Here is a 19,237-nt window from a genome sequence, read left to right on the forward strand (position 1 = left end):
ATTAGACGGAATGAATAACGCAAGGATTGATTCCAGATATAGAATATAGAATTATTTACTATTGAATTAGAAGATGCCTTATGTCTTAGAAGAAAAAGTTAAATTGTCACTTAAATTTTTAAGTCATCTAAGATTTGCCGATGACATAGTGCTCATAAGCAACAATACAGAAGAACTAATCTACATACTAAAGATGCTTAAACAGGAATCTGAGAAGAAAAGCGGTTTAAAAATAAATTTAAATAAAACAAAAGTGATGACAAATCAAAATATCAGAATCGACTTAGATGGAAGTCAGATCGAAAGTGTCGAAGAGTCACACGATCAAGCTAGGCAAACAGAATCAAACGGCAGAGATAACTAGAAGAATCCGAATTACTTGGGCAGCAGTTGCAAGACTCAGTGATGTGTTGAAAAACAAAAAGATACCAATAAACCTAGAAAAAAAGGGTATTCAACAGTTGTATTCTACCAGTTATGACTGATGGAGTGGATACCGTGACACTTACAGGGTTATCAGCCAATAGATTAAGAACACAGAGGGCCATCGAACGAGCTATGTTAGGAGTATCTCTGAGAGAACATATTTGAAATGGGACGTACGAAACAGGACGAAGGTGGAATATGTAACTGGAAGAATTGCGCAAATGAAATGGAACTGGATAGGACACGTGGCACGGCAAAACAACGAAAGGTGGACGAGAACATTGTACATTGGAGACCACGCGAGCATAGTAGTAGCAGAGGAAGACCACAAAAACGATGGTTAGATGACTTCAAAGCAAAAGTGGGGAGAAACTGGTACCAAAGAGCACAAAACAGAGAAGAGTGGAAAACTCATGGGAGGCCTTTGTCCAGGAGTGGATGCAAACAGGCTAAAGAAGAAGTTATTGTTTTCTTTAGGGACATTCACTTAACAAGCTACATGTTTTTATGGATTTGGCTGTCTCTAGAGGTGTATATTCTCGGGCTGAATACCGATAACCTTTTTCCAAGCACACAAACAATCCACATTGCTTTACTATATTTTTTGTTTTTGTTCTGTTAGTGTATCTTTGGTTGCCTATATAGATGTCATATAGGTGAACAAGGATTAGGATTAAGTTAGGTTAGGTCTGATCCGGGGAACCGGTACCGGGACAAGCGATGTAAGATGATCAAACTAAATAAAGATATCTTAATCAAGAGTACTTAATAGTCATTATTAAAGAACCCAACTAAACATGGTGGCAGCGGTGTTGAGTGCAGCACGTATATTTTAAGTATAAAACTATATTACCCATTAACCACTAGCACATGCCAAGAGTAGCAAAGCAACGTTAAGGGGCAAGAAAATATTCTGCATTGTGGTCAATTGTGGTTGAAATCATACCCGACATAAAATAACACTGAAAGTGTCTACTAATACTACTCCTGATGCAAATACTCAAGGTATAGTAAGTCCAGCACCATTGAATGTTAACCCTCCGGATAAATTCAATTTTTTGGCCCCAGCAGTTTGGCCTGCATGGAGGAAGAGGCTGGAACGCTACATGTCGGTATCAGGGCAGCTCCAAAAGACAGAAAAACAAAAAATAGATATCCTAGTGTACCTTATGGGAGAAGAATCCGAAGATATTTTGATACAATTTCAAAAAATTCCAGATACTTACGAGGAAGTTCTAAATGTTTTTGACAAATATTTTATCCCTAGACGTAATATTATATATGAACGTTTCAAATTCAATTCTACAGTACAAAAACCAGGTGAAACCATTGACTTATTTATTACTAGCCTACATACCTTAGCAGAACATTGTAATTATGGGCAACTGAAGGAGGAATTGATCCGAGACCGTATCGTAGTAGGCATGCTGGACACAAAAACATCAGAAAGGTTACAGCTAAAAGAAACAGTTTTGATAGCAATTTCTGGCTTTTCTTCGTGTCTTATCAGATAAAACAATTGTTCCAGATATCGTTATCGCGTTTCCTTTTTTACTTCTTTATCGATGATTATTCTGCCGCGCCGTTTTCATTTTCTAATATTCTATACTCTTTCTCTTTCTTCTCTCAAAGAAACTGTTTATTAGATTTTTTTCTTTCTCATCTAATTTATACCGATCCAGATTAGCTCCATATAACAGTTCTAGTTCTACTTGCATCAGACTAATCAATACGTTTATTTAACATATTATTAAGTGTCAACACATTTTTTCTTTTGTCTTCGCTAATATTTATTTATTTCTGTTGTTTTTGTACATAGAAGAAATCAATATAGATGTAAGATTTTTAAAATTGATTGTTATTATTTCTTTTATATTGATCCTTTTTTTATTTTTAATATGACGGTGAAAATATTTTTTAACCTATCCTGAATTAATTTCAAAAGTGGTTATTTATTTAGGTACTCTTACTCCATATCTATTTAAATATCGTCCAATTGGTTTCCTTTAAATTTAGCTCACCACAAATGCAAAAAGTAATGAACAATGAAAATTTTAAAGATAAAATAATGATTTCAATTAAAATCTTTAATAAACATAAGTGCGACAAAAGAGAAACACCATGGATGGTAGTTATTAGAAAAACTATTTGACAAAAGTAGACTATTTATGCTCCAATTCAAAATATAGTCAAATACAAAGCTTCAGAGATACATGAAAAAATACAAATAAAAAAGACAACTTTATGTTACTTAAAAACATTAAAAAGCCAACTCGGGTTTAATCGAGACAAAAAGTACCGGCCCTAAATATATCAAAATCTAATACGGCCAAGGGGACTGACAATATTTCAAGAAAAGTAGTTAAATTAATTTCAGAAGGTCACGTTGATGCGTTATAAATAGACGTTATAGTAGTATATATATCTGTATTATATTACCTACTAACTATAATACAATAACACGTTTTGTTGTACAAAGTAATTGATATGGCAACGCTGCTAGGATAAAGTTCTGTTTGACGCGATTCTAGCAGAAGGTACTGCTATCTATCGAGCATAAATATTACCGATGTTGTAGATGGAGTCACTTCATGGCGACACAAATTCACAGCGGCAATTCAAGATATAATTCTTGTTTAACGAGATTTTTCATATGTTTAGAAAAAAATATTCAACATTTTATTGCAAATATTTTCCACTCTTACAGTTTTATATATGTTGTTATTAAAATTTTGTCCGATTTCTTGCCGGTAGCTTTATTATAAGCCAAAACATATTATTTTTTCCTATTATGGCAAAACTGTAAGATCAAAAATTTTCAAAAAATTCATAAGTATTTCTTAGGATTATATCTTTATGCTGTAAGAAAATTAACAAAATTGTATGTTTGGTTTTCCCGCTTTATACTTGTAAAAAAAGAGTATTTTTGAGTTTTTTCGAAAACGAAAACATGAAGTTCGCTCAAAATTTGTCAAAATACTTCTAGTAATCACATACACCTTCTCAAATTTTTTCAAAATTTTTGAACTTCAAATTTTTTTTTGGGGGGGTTCAGATCAACCTTAAGCAACATGAATAATTTTTCACCTTATTTTTCTAATAATGTGTTACTGTAAAGGCATAACTTTGATTATTAATTTCGTTTCGCCGCTTATTTGGTCTACCAATAGCTATCAGAATTTAATGACAAAGACAAAGCAGTTTTCACTCGGGGTTTTGACTATGCTAATATTTTTATTTATCACAATAAATTGTACTTGGGTAATTACCATCCGTATTCATTTCAGATACGTCTATCTCGCAAACAAAAACAAGTAAAAATAAACATCTGGCAGTGAGTCACGCGACCCAAGAAAACTGTACGCCGATGACAAACGTTCCCAAGTGAGACCTGCGAGCGCAAGCTATGATCGTAGGTTGTGTTCAATTTGCGTTCCCTCGCTTATAAGCGTGCTTCACAAAACTGTCCACGCAGTTCGCCGGTGCAGGTTGTGTCTCGCTTAGGATCAATTTGCGCCGGGGCTTACTGTATACCATATACACTGCGGACACACGAACCACTTCGCAAATCATGCTCAGTCTATATGCCAATGACACAACCATAGAAACGGAACGTTTGGATCCAAATCCAAACGTCAGGATTGAGGTTGTTCAATGAACAGAATAGTCCAATCAAGCAAAATATTTAGGAATACTAATGGACAAAAGATTGACAGACATACCTACCATAATATGTCAACATGCTATCTCTAATAGAAGGACATTAAGGAGCACTCTAAGATCTGCTATTGGAAGAAACACCAGGGTAAACCTAAAGAAAACGTTAAGACCAGCAAACGGCATCCTCATACCTGCCATAACATATATGGACCATGCAGTAGTTTGGGGATAAACCTGTTAAACCAACAGGAAGAAAATTCAAGTAGCACATACCACATTATAATTGAGACTATAAATATTCTCACATACATATTATTATCATCATCAATGGCGTTATAACGCTTCGTGAGTCTTTGTCGCGTTTACTATTGCCTTCCATGTTTGTCGGTCCTGTGCCACTAATTTCCATTGTTCCTCTCCCATTTTCTCGAAATCTTCTCTAATTGCGTCCTTCTCCCTTTTTATAGGCCCTCCTACAAAGCTTCTCCAATCTGATTTTTCCAAAACACACTGTTTATAAGACGATGGTCGTTACTGCGTATAGCAAATCACATACCCTGACTAACTTAGTCTATTTGACCATTAGTCTTTTACATATTTTACTAGATTTTCCTTTCGATAATGTGTCTGCTCCTCCATTTGTTTGTCCCACTGTCACTGCAAGGGCCACCAATCAATTCAATGAGTCACCAATTTATTTACTTATATTTTCGTTAGTGTCTATCTTTCGCTTCCATACGCGACTGCTAGTCGTATTATGGTGTTCTATATCTGGGTTTTTGCTTGCGAGAGAAGTTTTGACCTCATTAGATGTTGCATTGCAAAGAAAGATCTGTTTCCGTCATTATTCGTGTTTCACCTTCTCGTTATATTTTGTTGTCATTGGTAACTATTGCTCCTAGATATTTAAATTCTTTAACTACTTCGAAGTTATGATAGTTTAGATTAATATTTTGTCTTATTAGCCATAGTTCTTGTTTTGGAACGAACATGTATTTTGTTTAATATTTTTAAAACAATATTTCATGGAGGTTCTTCAAAGCTCGAAAAAATATCCTTAACTTTTCATGTTTATTGTACTCTACTACATCTACGTCATCGACCAAGCTAGTACAATTTTTGATCCCCTAGCAGCCACATAAAACATTATGTCTGGTTTGATTTTTGGATATATTTTTCGCATGATATATTCTAAAAATGGGGTCAACGGATCTCCCTGTCTCGGTTCAGAATTTAGGCAAAAACCATTTGATATTTTTCCCCTATTCTAACTTGTGCAATAGTTAGCTTTATAAAAAAAATTATAAATAAAACAACACATACACCAGGTATGTGAGGGTACTATACCACTAGGAATACATGCCTCACCCTTTGGGTTAAATACTATGTACTAGTTTACACCATTTAATCAATTCCATTTTGAGTTTTGGGTCATCTAAAAGAGGAAAGACATTCCCCCAGAAAGATAGGGGGTCGGGTTCGGGGGAATTCATCTCCCTCTAGTAAGATCGGGGGATCGGAGTGAGGGGAATTCATTTTTTTAGATGAAGCAACAGAGATTCCTTAGTAATCAAACCGTATTAGGTACCTATGGGCTTGGTGACCAGACCCTCCGAGTGGTCTTCTGGCGAGGTAAGCAAACACCGTTTGCCAAATTAACAGTCGACCATTCGGCACAAACAAAACCTTAGTACGGAGAGGCTTTGATCAAGTTCAAAATTTAAGGCCACTGGCTTGATGGACGGGCACACGTTTAAAGAAGAGGCAATTCTAGACAATTCACAAACAGAAAGGTAAATGAGGTAAAAAGGCGAATAACGCCAGTCCTACGAAAGGAATCACCGCAGGAAGGCCCCTTGGAGGCTCCACTTACAATCGCATCCAAGATTAAAACCAAGCAAAGCCTCTTCTCTTTAACGTTATAATCTACGATTGGGTAGGGGGCAGAGGTAGCTTGGGAGCCAGGGAGGTACCATCTCCATGAGACGTGATCTCTGTGATATTTAGACATGAGAACACCCCACTCCAGGCATCTTGTGTCGCCTGGAGCTGAGATGTCTCACTTACTTACCGCCTGGCCGGCCGCATATAATCTGGATCTAATTTTCGTACGTGTAAAATTTTCCAACAACTTTTTCTTGAGACTAAATTTTCACTCTAATGGCACATAACATATCCCACCAGAATGAAAACAATGGGAACCTTCTCTGGTGTCTTCTCTTTAGAGTGAAAACTTAGTCTTTTGCTAGCAGTTGCCGCTAGGGCATCTATGCCATTTCGTTCGTTGCAATTCGGGACTGCACGCTGGGGTTTGTTTTGGTTGGATCAGGGAGAGCAGCATATGTGCCTCCTGATGAGAGACTAATAAGATTCGAAACCGGTAGAGGTGCTTGCAGCACTCTCTGATTAGACTGGAATATGGTTCGGCTGTATTTTCGTTTTGCAACGAAATTGAAAATGGTTATTCATTATTGAAAATGGTTATTCATTTTTAACTTTTTCTTGATGTACCTATCCGTGACGAATGTTGATGATCATCATGGCAATCTTTACCTTATCTACCGCAGCTCGGAAAAGCTGCACATATGTTGTGTTGAACCAGGTTCTAAGATTATTCAACCAGGATTTTCTTCTTATTCCTGGACCCCGTTTTCCAAATATTTTTCCTTGCAGGATGGCTTGTAGAAGGGCACATCTGGATTCATTTCACATAATTTGTCTAAAGTACTATAACTTTCGAGATTTGATGGTGGTTAGGACCTCTTGGTTCTTCTTCATTCTTCTGAGGATCGCCTCATTCGTGACTCGGTCAGTTCACGGGATTTTAAGTATTCTCCGATATAGCCACATCTCAAATGCTTCCAATTTTCTGCACATATCTTCGTTCAAGGTCCACGATTCCTACACAATAAAAAAGAACACAAAAGACGTAGCATCGCAACATTCTTACTTTGATACTAAGAGAAAGATTGTGGCTCTTAAAAAAGGCCCCAATCCGGTTGAAGGTGGATCTAGCTTTTCCGATGCACGCTATGTCTTGGTTGTGGATCCATTCTTTATTTATTATGGTGCCGAAGTAGTTGTAGTGCCTCACTCTCTCTACAGGCGTTTGGTTGACGCAGAGTTGACCTTCTGTTACCTTTTTCTTGCTAATAATCATAAGCTTTATTTTCTTTACGTTTATATTGAATCCATATTATTGTTGATTCTAAAACGTGATTTTGTCCACAAGGACTTGTAGGTTTTCTAGTTTGTCCGCAAATACTATGGTGCCATCTGCGTATCTGATGTTGTTTAGCCACTTAGCCAGTACCCGTTTAATAGAATACTTTTTTAAGTTTCGTGCAAAGCTTCGATAAATATTCTTTTAGAGTTGGTATTCAAGATTAGAGGAGACAAAATACAGCCTTGCCTCACTCTACACATGATCTTCACATATCCAGTGTGTTCACCTTCAACTCTGAGATTTGCGGTCTGATTCCAGTAAAGATTTCTAATTATTTTCAGATCTTGGTTGTTACTTCCCGCTTCTTTTAATATTTGTATCATCTTGGCGTGCTATACTCGATCAAATGCTTTCTCATAATCAAACAGACATGCGTCTACATTGCAATTGACTTCTCTGCATCTCTGAAATAAGACTTGTGTTAAGAACAAAGCCTCTCTCGTACCAACAGCATTTATGAACCCAAACTACTAGTAGTTGGAAGAAATTTGACTTTCACAGAGCTTGTAAATTCACTTATGGATTATCTTTAGGAGATGACTCATGAGACTTATCGTACGGTATTCTTCACATTTTTTGGCCCCTGGTTTTTTTGGAAGTGCAATAAACTCAGACTTCAGCCATTCTGTTGGCATTTCTCCAGAGTTGTATATGTTGTTGAGTATCTGTGTGATCATTGCTATTGATTCATTTTCTATTAGTTTGAGTAGTTCTGCTTCTATATTTTACGGACCTGCTGCTTTGCCGTCCTTTAACTCTGTTATTGCAGAACAACCTTCCTGCTGTAATATTCTTGGTCCATCATTTAACTCTTCTTCTAGCTCAAAGGTTTTATCTCTTGGCTCTTCTAACCACTGGAGTGTTGAGTTGATTTAAACAGTAGTTGTTCATGATAAAACCAAAAATAATCCAATATACACAATACACAATATTGATTGGTTAATATTTAGGAAACAACATGGCACTGTGGCCAAAACTATCAGAGATGGAAACCTTATAATTAAAATACAAAATTCACTTTGTTCGAATAATTGTAAGCACTATTTTCCAATTGCATGGCTTCATTTCTAGAAAATAATTGACGGGAGCTTTTGTTAAAACTACCCTGTAGCATATAACTAATAGCTACGTAACCTCGGAATGCGGAATTCAAAACTGAATCGAGCGTGGATAATTGTATCAACAAACTCAAGTTTCCAATTGGTTGACGTGCTTCAAGAGTAAATACCACTAATTTGTTGGTATTAAATTCTTGCGTTTAAAACAGTTTTGTTTTAATAATCTGAATATGAGAAAGTTCTCGAATAGTTTGACTACATTAAAATAAGAATAAGGAAACTTTAATTTGTTTCATTAATATTTAGTGGTGTGCTAGAAATTTAGAATTATAAATTAATACAGTAGAACCCCGCAAATCCGAACCCCGCAAATCCGAACTTTCGGCAAATCCGAACCAACGGAAAGTGAAAAAATTTTTTAAAAATTCAAAATAAAAATTTAAAAACATGTTTATTATGTGAGAAAATAATTACGTAAGATATAATTACAGTATTAAACACTGGAACACTAATGGATGAATAAAAGCGTCGAGTTAGACTAAACACAATCAATAAAGGAATGTGCATAATACACATTTTCCATGGTATACTATGAACGAAAACATTGAAAAAGATAAGAAACATGAGAAACATAGTGTAATCAATATCCAGATTACAAATTAAATGAATCATTTAAGTACATGGCCGAATTCCCATGTCCTGTGACCAAACAAAACTACTGGCCTTAGCCGTTTAATATTTCAGTGATCTAAATATTTTTCAGCTTTAGAATATTGGAGGCATAAACGTGCGGATAGAGTTTCATAAAGGGATCGGTGGCAGTCCAAATCTTTTAAAAATCATCTTCGTTAGCTTCTTAGGCTAACTTTCGGATAATCCGAACTTTTCGGAATCCGAACAGGCTGTCCCCCCAATTAGTTCGGATTTGCGGGGTTCTACTGTATTTTCAAATTGCACCGAATTGCTTGAGTCTCCACTCAAGGAATTTTTTTATTCATCTCTCGTTTTACATTCTTGCAACCTATACCGTCCATCTCCATTTTTGCCTTATAATACGTTCGATAATATCTTTCATTCAGTTTCTTACTCTACTCCTTAAGCTTATTTCAAGCATTGATCTCAAGCTAACCACAAAAGTCCTAACCAACAAAATCAATAAACTAACAACTTTATCAGATGAACAACAAGGATTCAGATCCGGAAGATCCTGCGTAGACGCCGTATTTGTACTGAGACAAATCACAGAAAAGGCCATTGAGTACAATAAACCAGCATATCTATGTTTTATAGACCTGACAAAGGCTTTCGATCGCATCCAAGTCGAAGACGTCTTACATTTACTGTATGGAAGAAACATACCAATCAATATTATACAAACCATCGAAAACATCTACTTTCATAATCGAATACAGGCAAAGATAAATGGAAAACTAACGCAGTTTATACCAGTACAAAGTGGAGTCAGACAAGGTGACTCATTAAGCCCACTGCTCTTTAATATAATAATGGACGAAATAATAGAAGCAGTACGTAAAGGTCGTGGTTACAGAATGGGGAATAAAGAAATCAAAGTATTGTGTTATGCAGACGACGCCGCATTAATCGCCGAGACAGAAGACGATCTCCAAAGATTAACACACATCTTTAATACAACAGCCAAGAAATACAATATGATAATATCAGCAGAAAAAACCAAATGTATGACAACATCTAAATACCCACTACGATGTAAAATCGAAATTGATGGGAAAATAATAAAGCAGGAAGCAAGGTTTAGATATCTGGGAATTGATATAACCAGTTACGGAGATGTTGAAGAGGAAGTACGACAACAAAGCTTAAAAGCAAGTAAAGCGGCGGGATCTCTTAATGACACAATCTGGAAGAACAAACACTTAAGACAAGACACAAAAGCAAGAATCTATAAAGCAGCAATTAGACATATATTAACATACACGGCGGAGACAAGGCCTGACACATCTAAAACGAGACGACTACTAGAAACAACAGAGATGAAAATACTCCGACGAATATCAGGGAAAAGTCTGTTGGATAGGGAGAGGAGCGAAAACATAAGAAGATCATGCAATATAGAAGACATAAATGGATGGGTGACAAAACGGAAACAGGAGTGGAACGAACACATTAGTAGAATGGCAGAGGATAGGATAGTACGAATAGCACGAGATAAGTCACCAAGTGGACGAAGAAGTATTGGCAGACCAAGAAAAAGGTGGTGCGATAACCTAAACAATTTAGGAGGATAATATTGAAGAAGAAACAGGCTTTAAAGCCTACATACAAGAAGGAAGAAGAAGAAGAAGATCTCTCCACCTTTCGTTATGCCCTTGTCAATTTTTCAGCTGATGGTTTTGTGAGAGTTAAGGTTTCTGCTTCGTATGTAAAGACTGGTAAAACGCACCGGTTAAGTCTTTTACTTTTTAAATGGATTTGTATATTTGTTTTAACACTAGAAGCACCAACATTTCTGCATACCTAGAAGCACCGCAGCGGTCAAAATGACGAGTATTAGAATTTCTATTGCCAGCCGTTTTTGAATTCTTTTTTATTTGATAAAAACCTATATTGAGTTAATAACTAATAATAAAAGACATATTTAATTAATTTAAATGAATTATTTAATTATTTAAGCACGATTTATGCAGTAGCAAAATTTTTCAATTTTGCTTGTACAAGACCCACACAAATTTTATTTACATTTATGTATATGACCAATTTCACATGTTTTTCACTTTCACCTGCTACGTTTTCTCTGTTGTTTTTGTGGTGTTGAATCGTGGACCTTGAACAAAGAATATGTGCAGAAAATTGGAAGCATTCCAAATGTGGCTATATCGGAGAATAGCCACAAAAGAACCGGAGAGTCACAAATGAGGAGGTCCTCAGAAGAATGTAGAAGAACCGAGAGGTACCACCATCAAATCTCGAAAGTTCGAATACTTTGGACACATTATGCGAAATGAATCCAGATATACCCTTCTAGAAGCCATCCTGCAAGGAAAAATATTTGGAAAACGGGGCCCATGAACAAGAACATCCTGCGGATAAGGTAAAAATTCCCATGATGGTCGCCAACATTCATCACGGATAGGCACATAAAAAAATAATATGCTCAAAAATATTATATGCCTAAGTGAATACATAAATATAAGCTAGTGAAGCTACTAATCTAATATAGTTGCTAACCTGGTGTACTAGCGCTATTGCAAAAGTAACTCCCATCCTCTAGTGTCGATGGAGGAATTCTCTAAACTGCTTCCGCGAATTCCTCTTACCTGGTTGGTAATAATTCCTAAAGAGGTATTGAAGTCAGCATTCGAAGTTGAAGCAGAAGTACTGAGCATATCCTCAATCTCAACTTTATCTTCAGAATCGCTACCCGATGAATGTCATTGATCAACTTTATCAGGCACATACTCGTCTTCTTCATTATTGGATACATTTTCATTACATAACTCTACTTCATATTCATTATCTGACAAATTCTGTAACCACTCCAATAGTTATTGCTCAGTCAAATATCGACGAGACGTGATAACAGCAGAAAAGAGAAAGATCACAATGAAAAATCAAAATACATATTGAGCACGCACTTGCAAAGACTATACTCAAATTAAGTACCTAACAACAAATGTTTTCGATGCATTTTATACATAAAATAAGTAAAAACTTCCCAGAAAAATAGGAAAAAATGTAGAATACCTTGTCATTGCTACCCAATTTTTCTAGGTAGACATTAACCATATTCATACAATTATACTGTAAAAGTACCTGTAAAAGAGAAATTATAACCCTCAAATAAATCTTAAAGTCCCAAATTATAAATTTTGTAAAATAAATATGAATGAGTAATACAAAGGATCAAAAAGAGAAAGCAGTCAAAATGACTGCTCTGGTGCTTCTAGGTAGACAATAGCATATTTTAAAAAGTAATTCCGCTAAGTAGCTGTAAAAGAGAAATTATAATCTTCAAATAGATCTAGGAAAAGTAATAAATTATCAAGTTTCTAAAATAACTACGAATGAGTAAAACAGAGTGTCAAAAATAGAAAGCAGTCAAAATGACCGCTCTGGTGCTTCTAGTGTTAAACTCGTCTGTCATTTTTTCGAATGCAGCCCAACCTGAACTTATCCTTTTGAGCAGTTCACATGTTTGGTTGTCTCGCGTTAACCTTATTTCGTGAACCAAATACACATATTTTTCCAGAAGTTTTATGGGCGGTTTCTCGATTTCTATTAACTCATTGGGGAAGAGATTGGTCATTATTGTTGTTATCCATAGTTTATCTTTAAAAATACTCTCTTTGTTACTTTTGCTGTAGTGTAACTAGAGTTATAGCTTATTCTCGTCGTATCAAGCATAAGTCATATGTTATGAGAACAATGGCATCGGCATGTAGGAGATGATTTAATATCTTTCCATCGATCCTAATACCCTTTGAGTCCCAGTATATTATATATATATATATATATTGATGTGATCTTGATTATTGATATGAGATAATATTCTTATATGTCACTTAATTTAATCAATGTATTAATACTAATCTAATTAATTAACCAGATCACATATCAATATGTTTTCAATCTCAGGGCGAATTATAAATTAATTACTTACTTTCGTGGATTCTAAATATTTCTTAATGGTTCCTAATCGGGATAGAAAAGAAAAGAGTAAAAAAAATACACATATGGGTTACAATTATAATCAAAATATTTTTTATTTTATTTAAAAGGCAATCAATGCTTAATATTTGCTATTTCTTATTATTCTTAAACATAACATTTACTAATGGGAATCTTATTTCCTTTTGGTTTTCAATTGAAAGTTTTTTATTAACATTTAACTATTAGGAGTTATTAGGAACAACTCTATTTAAGTTTGATGAAGCTTTTCTGATATTATTGATTATGTTATTCAATTTTTTATGTGGAATTTAATGCGAAAAACCCATACATTCATGTCCAAACAAATGAGACTGACCTTTTCCTGGTGAACTGAAAATGTCCTCACACAAGACCCGTTTCCTGCTATCCTTGGCTGCGATCAAACCTCGTCCTGGCTTCCAGTAATGTTCTCCTTTGAAAACTAGCTCGAATAGCTCTCGTTCCTGCTTTTGTCGTGATGCTGTGTTCTACCTTTTTCGAAACTGCTATCAGCTACCGGGACACTCTTGGCTCAAGGAGGTTCTTTTACTCTCGACCTGGCCTACTTCTCGTTCCACGATAGATACTCCACACTCACGGAACTATACCGGCTTTCTCACTCTCCGTACACTACCGTCTACTACTCGACTTCACTTCTCGACAGCTCAAAACATTCTGATCTCACTTTGTCATTCCTTCACCTACTTTCTAAATATCCCTTCCAGATTCACAAATCAATCTTCCACCACCAAACTCTCATTCGTAATATTCCTCAAAACCAATTTTTTAATCTTTCTAAATATGCTTAATGGATTTCAAAAGAAAATATTTAATTCCCATTCTAAAATACTTTCTAACTATTTACAAATTTTAATGACCTATTCTCTCTTTCAAATGAGTCTTATTTAGCATAGGCTAATGATCGAAACCTTCCGCGAAAAACGATAATGAACTATCATCTATTTCACTGAGTTTTATTTAGCATAGGCTAATGATCGACCTTCCGCGAAGAAACGATAATGGTACGCGTCATTCACTTTGTTTATTCTAAGCACATTGTTCCGAGTTTCGTACGCTTATTCTAATCACTTCTTAAAATTACATATAACAATTTGTTGTATACAGGTTGTTTTAAATTTATATGCCCGTGGTTGAGAAAATTGAAAATATTTTATATTAAATTGAATTTTGTTTATAATTATCAAAATTTAATTTTCATATCAAATAGAAATATAACAAATCCCCGCCTTGTATTCGATAAAATTTATCTGCATTTTTAAATAAATTTTCTCGAGGCAAAACCAACTCCCTGTATATTTCCTTACTTTAATCTACGTCTTATATCCTAACTTACTATCTACTTCATGTAATTCTGTCTTTTATTCGTGATATTTGTATACATCGTGAATATTATAAATTCCTCGGATCTTTTCCGAGTTCCTGTGCCTCAAGTCATAACTATTTATCCCATTTTCATTATTCACGATGTACGGGCCTTCGAAAACAGGCATCAACTTTGCGCAAATGCCCCCAGGAAGATTTGATACTCGTAATGCCCTCACGAGTACTTTTTCACCCTTTTGGAAAGTCACTGGTCTTCTTTTTCTATTTTGTTCCTGTCTTTGGATATATTTTTCGTTGCTTCGCCGTAATCTTCTCTGTACGGTTTCAATCACCTGTTGATATTCTTTTGGCTCTTGGTCTTCCCATGGCCTTATCGGCAATACACCCTTCATGATGTATTCTGGGGTCTCTTTTGTTACTGTGCTCGGAATTGTATTTAGATACCTTTCTATTTCCGCCATTTTCCTGTCCCAGTGGCGATGTTGACCATCTGTTGCAATGCGAAGAAATTTCGTCACTTCCTGTATGAATCGTTCCGAAGGATTACTCTGTGGATGCCTGATGCTGACAAAATTTGTCTCTATTCCTCGTTCTCGAAGTTGTCCCTTGAAACGATCATTTCGGAAATACGTTGCATTGTCCAGTAGAATCTTTTTTGGTGTTCCTACTATGGCTATAAAATTGTCGATTTTTCTTAATATTTCCTCCCCCTTTGTGGTGCGGCAACTATATAATTTTACGTATTTTGAAAACACATCCACCATTACCAGAATATGTTTGTTCCTTTTAGTGGTCATAATTAGATCGCTTAACATATCTATTGCTACAATGTCTAGTTTGTTTCGGGCTTCAATATTTTTGACAAAATTTTCGTTTTTGAAATTCCGACTCTTATATTTTTGACATACATCGCACTTCTGGGTAATTTCCTTTGCAATGCGGTAATCCTGTCGGCTGATGTAATTTTCCCTAAAAACGAGCCAAACTTTTCTGCTACCGATATGCCCATTGTCCTCATGTAATTTCTTTATTATCTTTTCGGCCAATGTCTGTGTCACTAAATATAGTTCCTTTCCGTCTATTCTCTTAAAATATATGTCATTTTCTACTTCCGCTCTTCTTTTCTCTCTTTCCTCTAGGTCTTCTTGGTTTGTCCTTATCTCATTTAACGAATATATCCCTTCTTCTTGTATTAATCTATTTAGTCCCACCTGTAGAGTAATTGTTTCCTTTTTTCCCGTGTCCTCATCCCGTGTTAGAGCGTCGGCTATTATGTTGTCTTTTCCTTTTATATATCGGAACTCAAAATTATACTCCTGTAATAATAGAATGCCTCTATGTATTCTATTATTTACTAATCTGTTCTTCATGATATGTACTAAAGCTGCATGGTCTGTTTCGATTGTGAATTTTGCTCCCAATAAGTAAAACCTCAATTTGTTTACGCAATATAGAATATAGTACACTGGCAAACTCCAATTCTGTAACACTATATTTTCTCTCATGTGTTTTAGTCACTCGCGATATGAAACATATCGGCACTTCTTGGTCGTTTTGTATTTGAGACAGAACTCCTGCAAATTTTTGTATGGACGCATCAGTTCGGAGTATAAAAGGTAAATTGTAAATGGGGTGGTATATTTTCGTTCCTTTTGCGAATTCTCGTTTTAATGTTTCGAAAGCTTCCTCCTGTTCTTCTTTCCAATTCCATTTTATTCCTTTTTTAAGCAACTTTATCAGAGGGATTTCCTTTTGGCTCAAATCGGGAATCAGTTTTTTAAAATAATTAATCGTGCCAAGAAAACCTCTCAATGTTTTCAAATTCGTTGGTCTTGGGTATTCATCTATGAGCTTGACTCTGTCTTCGGATAATCTTACTGTTTTGGTGTCCAATTGAAAACCCAAATAAATGACTTCTTTTTGAAAAAATTGACATTTTTCAATGTTTAATTTCAATCCCGCTGTGTCCAATTCTTCCAGAATTATTTCTATGTGTTTCAGATGACTCTGAGTATCTTGTGAAAAAATTAATAAATCATCGATATAATGAACTATGAAATCTTCGTGGCGATTCAAAATGGTATGTAGAGCTCGGACGAGTGCAGCACAAGCACTCTGCAATCCAAACGGCACTACCTTAAACCGGTAGACAATACCATCAATAGAAAAAGCGGTGTAGTTTCTACACTTTTCAGCTAATGGTATCAACCAAAAACTGTGTTTTAAGTCAATTTTCGAAAATATGTGTGACCCGGTGATTCTTCCAAAAATGGCCTCGATGTTTAGAGGTGATTCATATTGTGATACAGTGTGCTGGTTGATATTCCTGGCATCTAAACATAATCTCAATTCTCCACTGCTTTTCTTTACTATCACAATCGGGTTAACATACGGTGAATCACATCTTTCGATGTTTTGATCTTCCGACATTTTATTTATTTCTTCTTTCACCTCTTGTCGATACTTGTATGGAATCGGGTAAGTCTTTGATCGAAAATTTCCCAAGTTTTTCACCTCAAATGAATGTTCGTACTTTTTAGCCACTCTGTTTTCCTCATTGATCAAATTTTCGTAGTTTCTTAACATCAACCGCAATTCTTTTTCTTTCCCTTCTCCACATATCAATTTTCTGTCTTTTTTCTCAGATTCTTCACACATGTTTACCGTGCATTCTGCATCCTCGTTTGCATATACCTCCTCTTCAAATACCACTGTTTCAATCATATTCTTTTCACTTTCATTTTTTAGCTTTATTTCTTCTTCTCCTGAGCCCGTCTCTTCTTTTGAGGAATACCAGGTTTCCTTTGTTTCTGATACTCTCAAATTCTCTTCTTCTGGGCTCAACTCTTCTTTTGAGGAGCCACAGGTTTCATTTTCTTTTATCTTTTTCTGACCTTTTCTCCTTTTTCTTCTTTGTCCTTGCTTCGCTGCCAAATTCATTTCCACTGTTTGTTCTTTACCTGATTCGTCCGTATTTTGTTTCTCATGTTCCTTGTCCTGTTCTTTTTCTTTTTCTTCTGTTAGTTTCATCGTATTATTTTTAAAATCTATCACTACATGTTTTTCTGCCAATTCGTCCACTCCTACTATCATGTCATGTGACATGTTTGGCATTATTACACATTGTAGTGCATACATATTCTTGCCCAGTCGTACCATTACTCGTATGCCTTCATTTATAGTTGCCAATGTCCGTTTGTTTGCGCCCACTAAATTTACCCTAGGTATTTTATAAATTAAATTTGTTAAGTTAACTTCTTCTATTAGTTTTCTGTTGACCAATGTTATTTCAGATCCAGTGTCTATCATAATTTTAATTGGTTTCTCGTTGATAAATCCATCCACAAATTTTAAATTAACTCCATTTTTCTTTTCGTTGTTTCCTGCCAATTTAATAAACTCCTTGGGGTGACAAAAGATTCCTGTTTGATTTTCGGTTTTTAGTGAGCGCCGTCGTGAAAAGACGCCGGTTGCTCATCGTTGTTTATATTTTCGTCATAATGTCTCTCTCCGTCATATTCATCTGTCTGGGTATTATTTACTTCTCTTCTATTTTCTCTTGGTCTGTCGGATCTGTTTCGGTTTTCTCGATATCCCTGTTCATTTTGTCTACCATTATTTCTGTTTTCTTGATTTGAGCGTGTGGTGTTTCTATTCTGGTATTCTCGATTTCTGTCCTCATTCCATTGCCTATTTCTTTGTTCATAATTTCCTCTTCCGTTGTCTCTATTTTCGTTTTCCCTTCTGGGATTAAAATCTCGTCTTGTATAGTCCCTCCTATCTTGATTTCTATCTCTGTAATCTTGTGTTTCTCGGGGCCTGTAATCTTCTCGCGACCTTCTTGATTTTCTTTCTCTTAGACGTGATTCTCTTATTTGTAGGAATTGGCATAAACTATCTATGTCTTTGTAATTTTGCAATGTGATATGGTCTTCCAGCGTTTCCTCGAAATGTCTTGCAATCAGTTCGACTAATTGTTCCGATGAGTAATTATATTGTAAATGTTTTGCATTATTGTAAATTTGCAAAGCATATGTCCTTTCTGATACACCCATCCTATCATTGTATTTCCCATTTTGCAATTCCTTGTTAATTTCCAATTGTTGGACCTTTCCCCAGAAATAATTCAAAAATTTTTGTTCAAATTGTTGCCAATTGCCGAATTCTTCTTCTTTACTATCGAACCATAGGCTTGCTTCATATTTGAGATGGTTTCTGATAGTTTCTTTTGCTGTTTCGAAATTTCCGAAGTGCTGTATTTTCTTTTTCAGGCTATTTATGAACGGCACTGGGTGTAATCTTCTTACATCCCCGCCAAACCTTATCTTCACGTCATCTGTGCTATGTATAACCATTTCTCTTCTTTCTCCGACATTCTGTTGCGTCCTGTTTTCGGTGACTTGTTTTTCTATTTCTGTGATTCTTTTTTCCACTTCTTCTCTGTCTACTTGAATAGCATTTTCCAACTTGTTTTCCAAACTTTCCATTTCTTTTTTCTGGCAATTCGTTAACTCCTTCATTTTATTTTGAATTTTCATTTCTTGTTCTTTCATGTGGTCCTTCATTTTCACTTCATACTTTTCTATGCGTTCCTCCATTTTCTTGTTGTTCTCTTCTATTGCTTGTTTCATTTTTTGTTGTGTTTCATCCATTTTTTTATCCAATTTTTGTTGTGTTTCATCCATTTTTTGATCCAATTTTTGTTGTGTTTCATCCATTTTTTGTTGTGTTTCATCCATTTTTTGATCCACTTTATCCATTTTCTTTGATGTTTCATCCATTTTTTGTTGTGTTTCATCCATTTTTTGATCCATTTTTTGTTGTGATTCATCCATTTTCTTTGATGTTTCTTCCT

The sequence above is a fragment of the Diabrotica virgifera genome, chromosome 1 (assembly GCF_917563875.1).
Source record: "Diabrotica virgifera virgifera chromosome 1, PGI_DIABVI_V3a".
NCBI classification, from domain to species: domain Eukaryota; kingdom Metazoa; phylum Arthropoda; class Insecta; order Coleoptera; family Chrysomelidae; genus Diabrotica; species Diabrotica virgifera.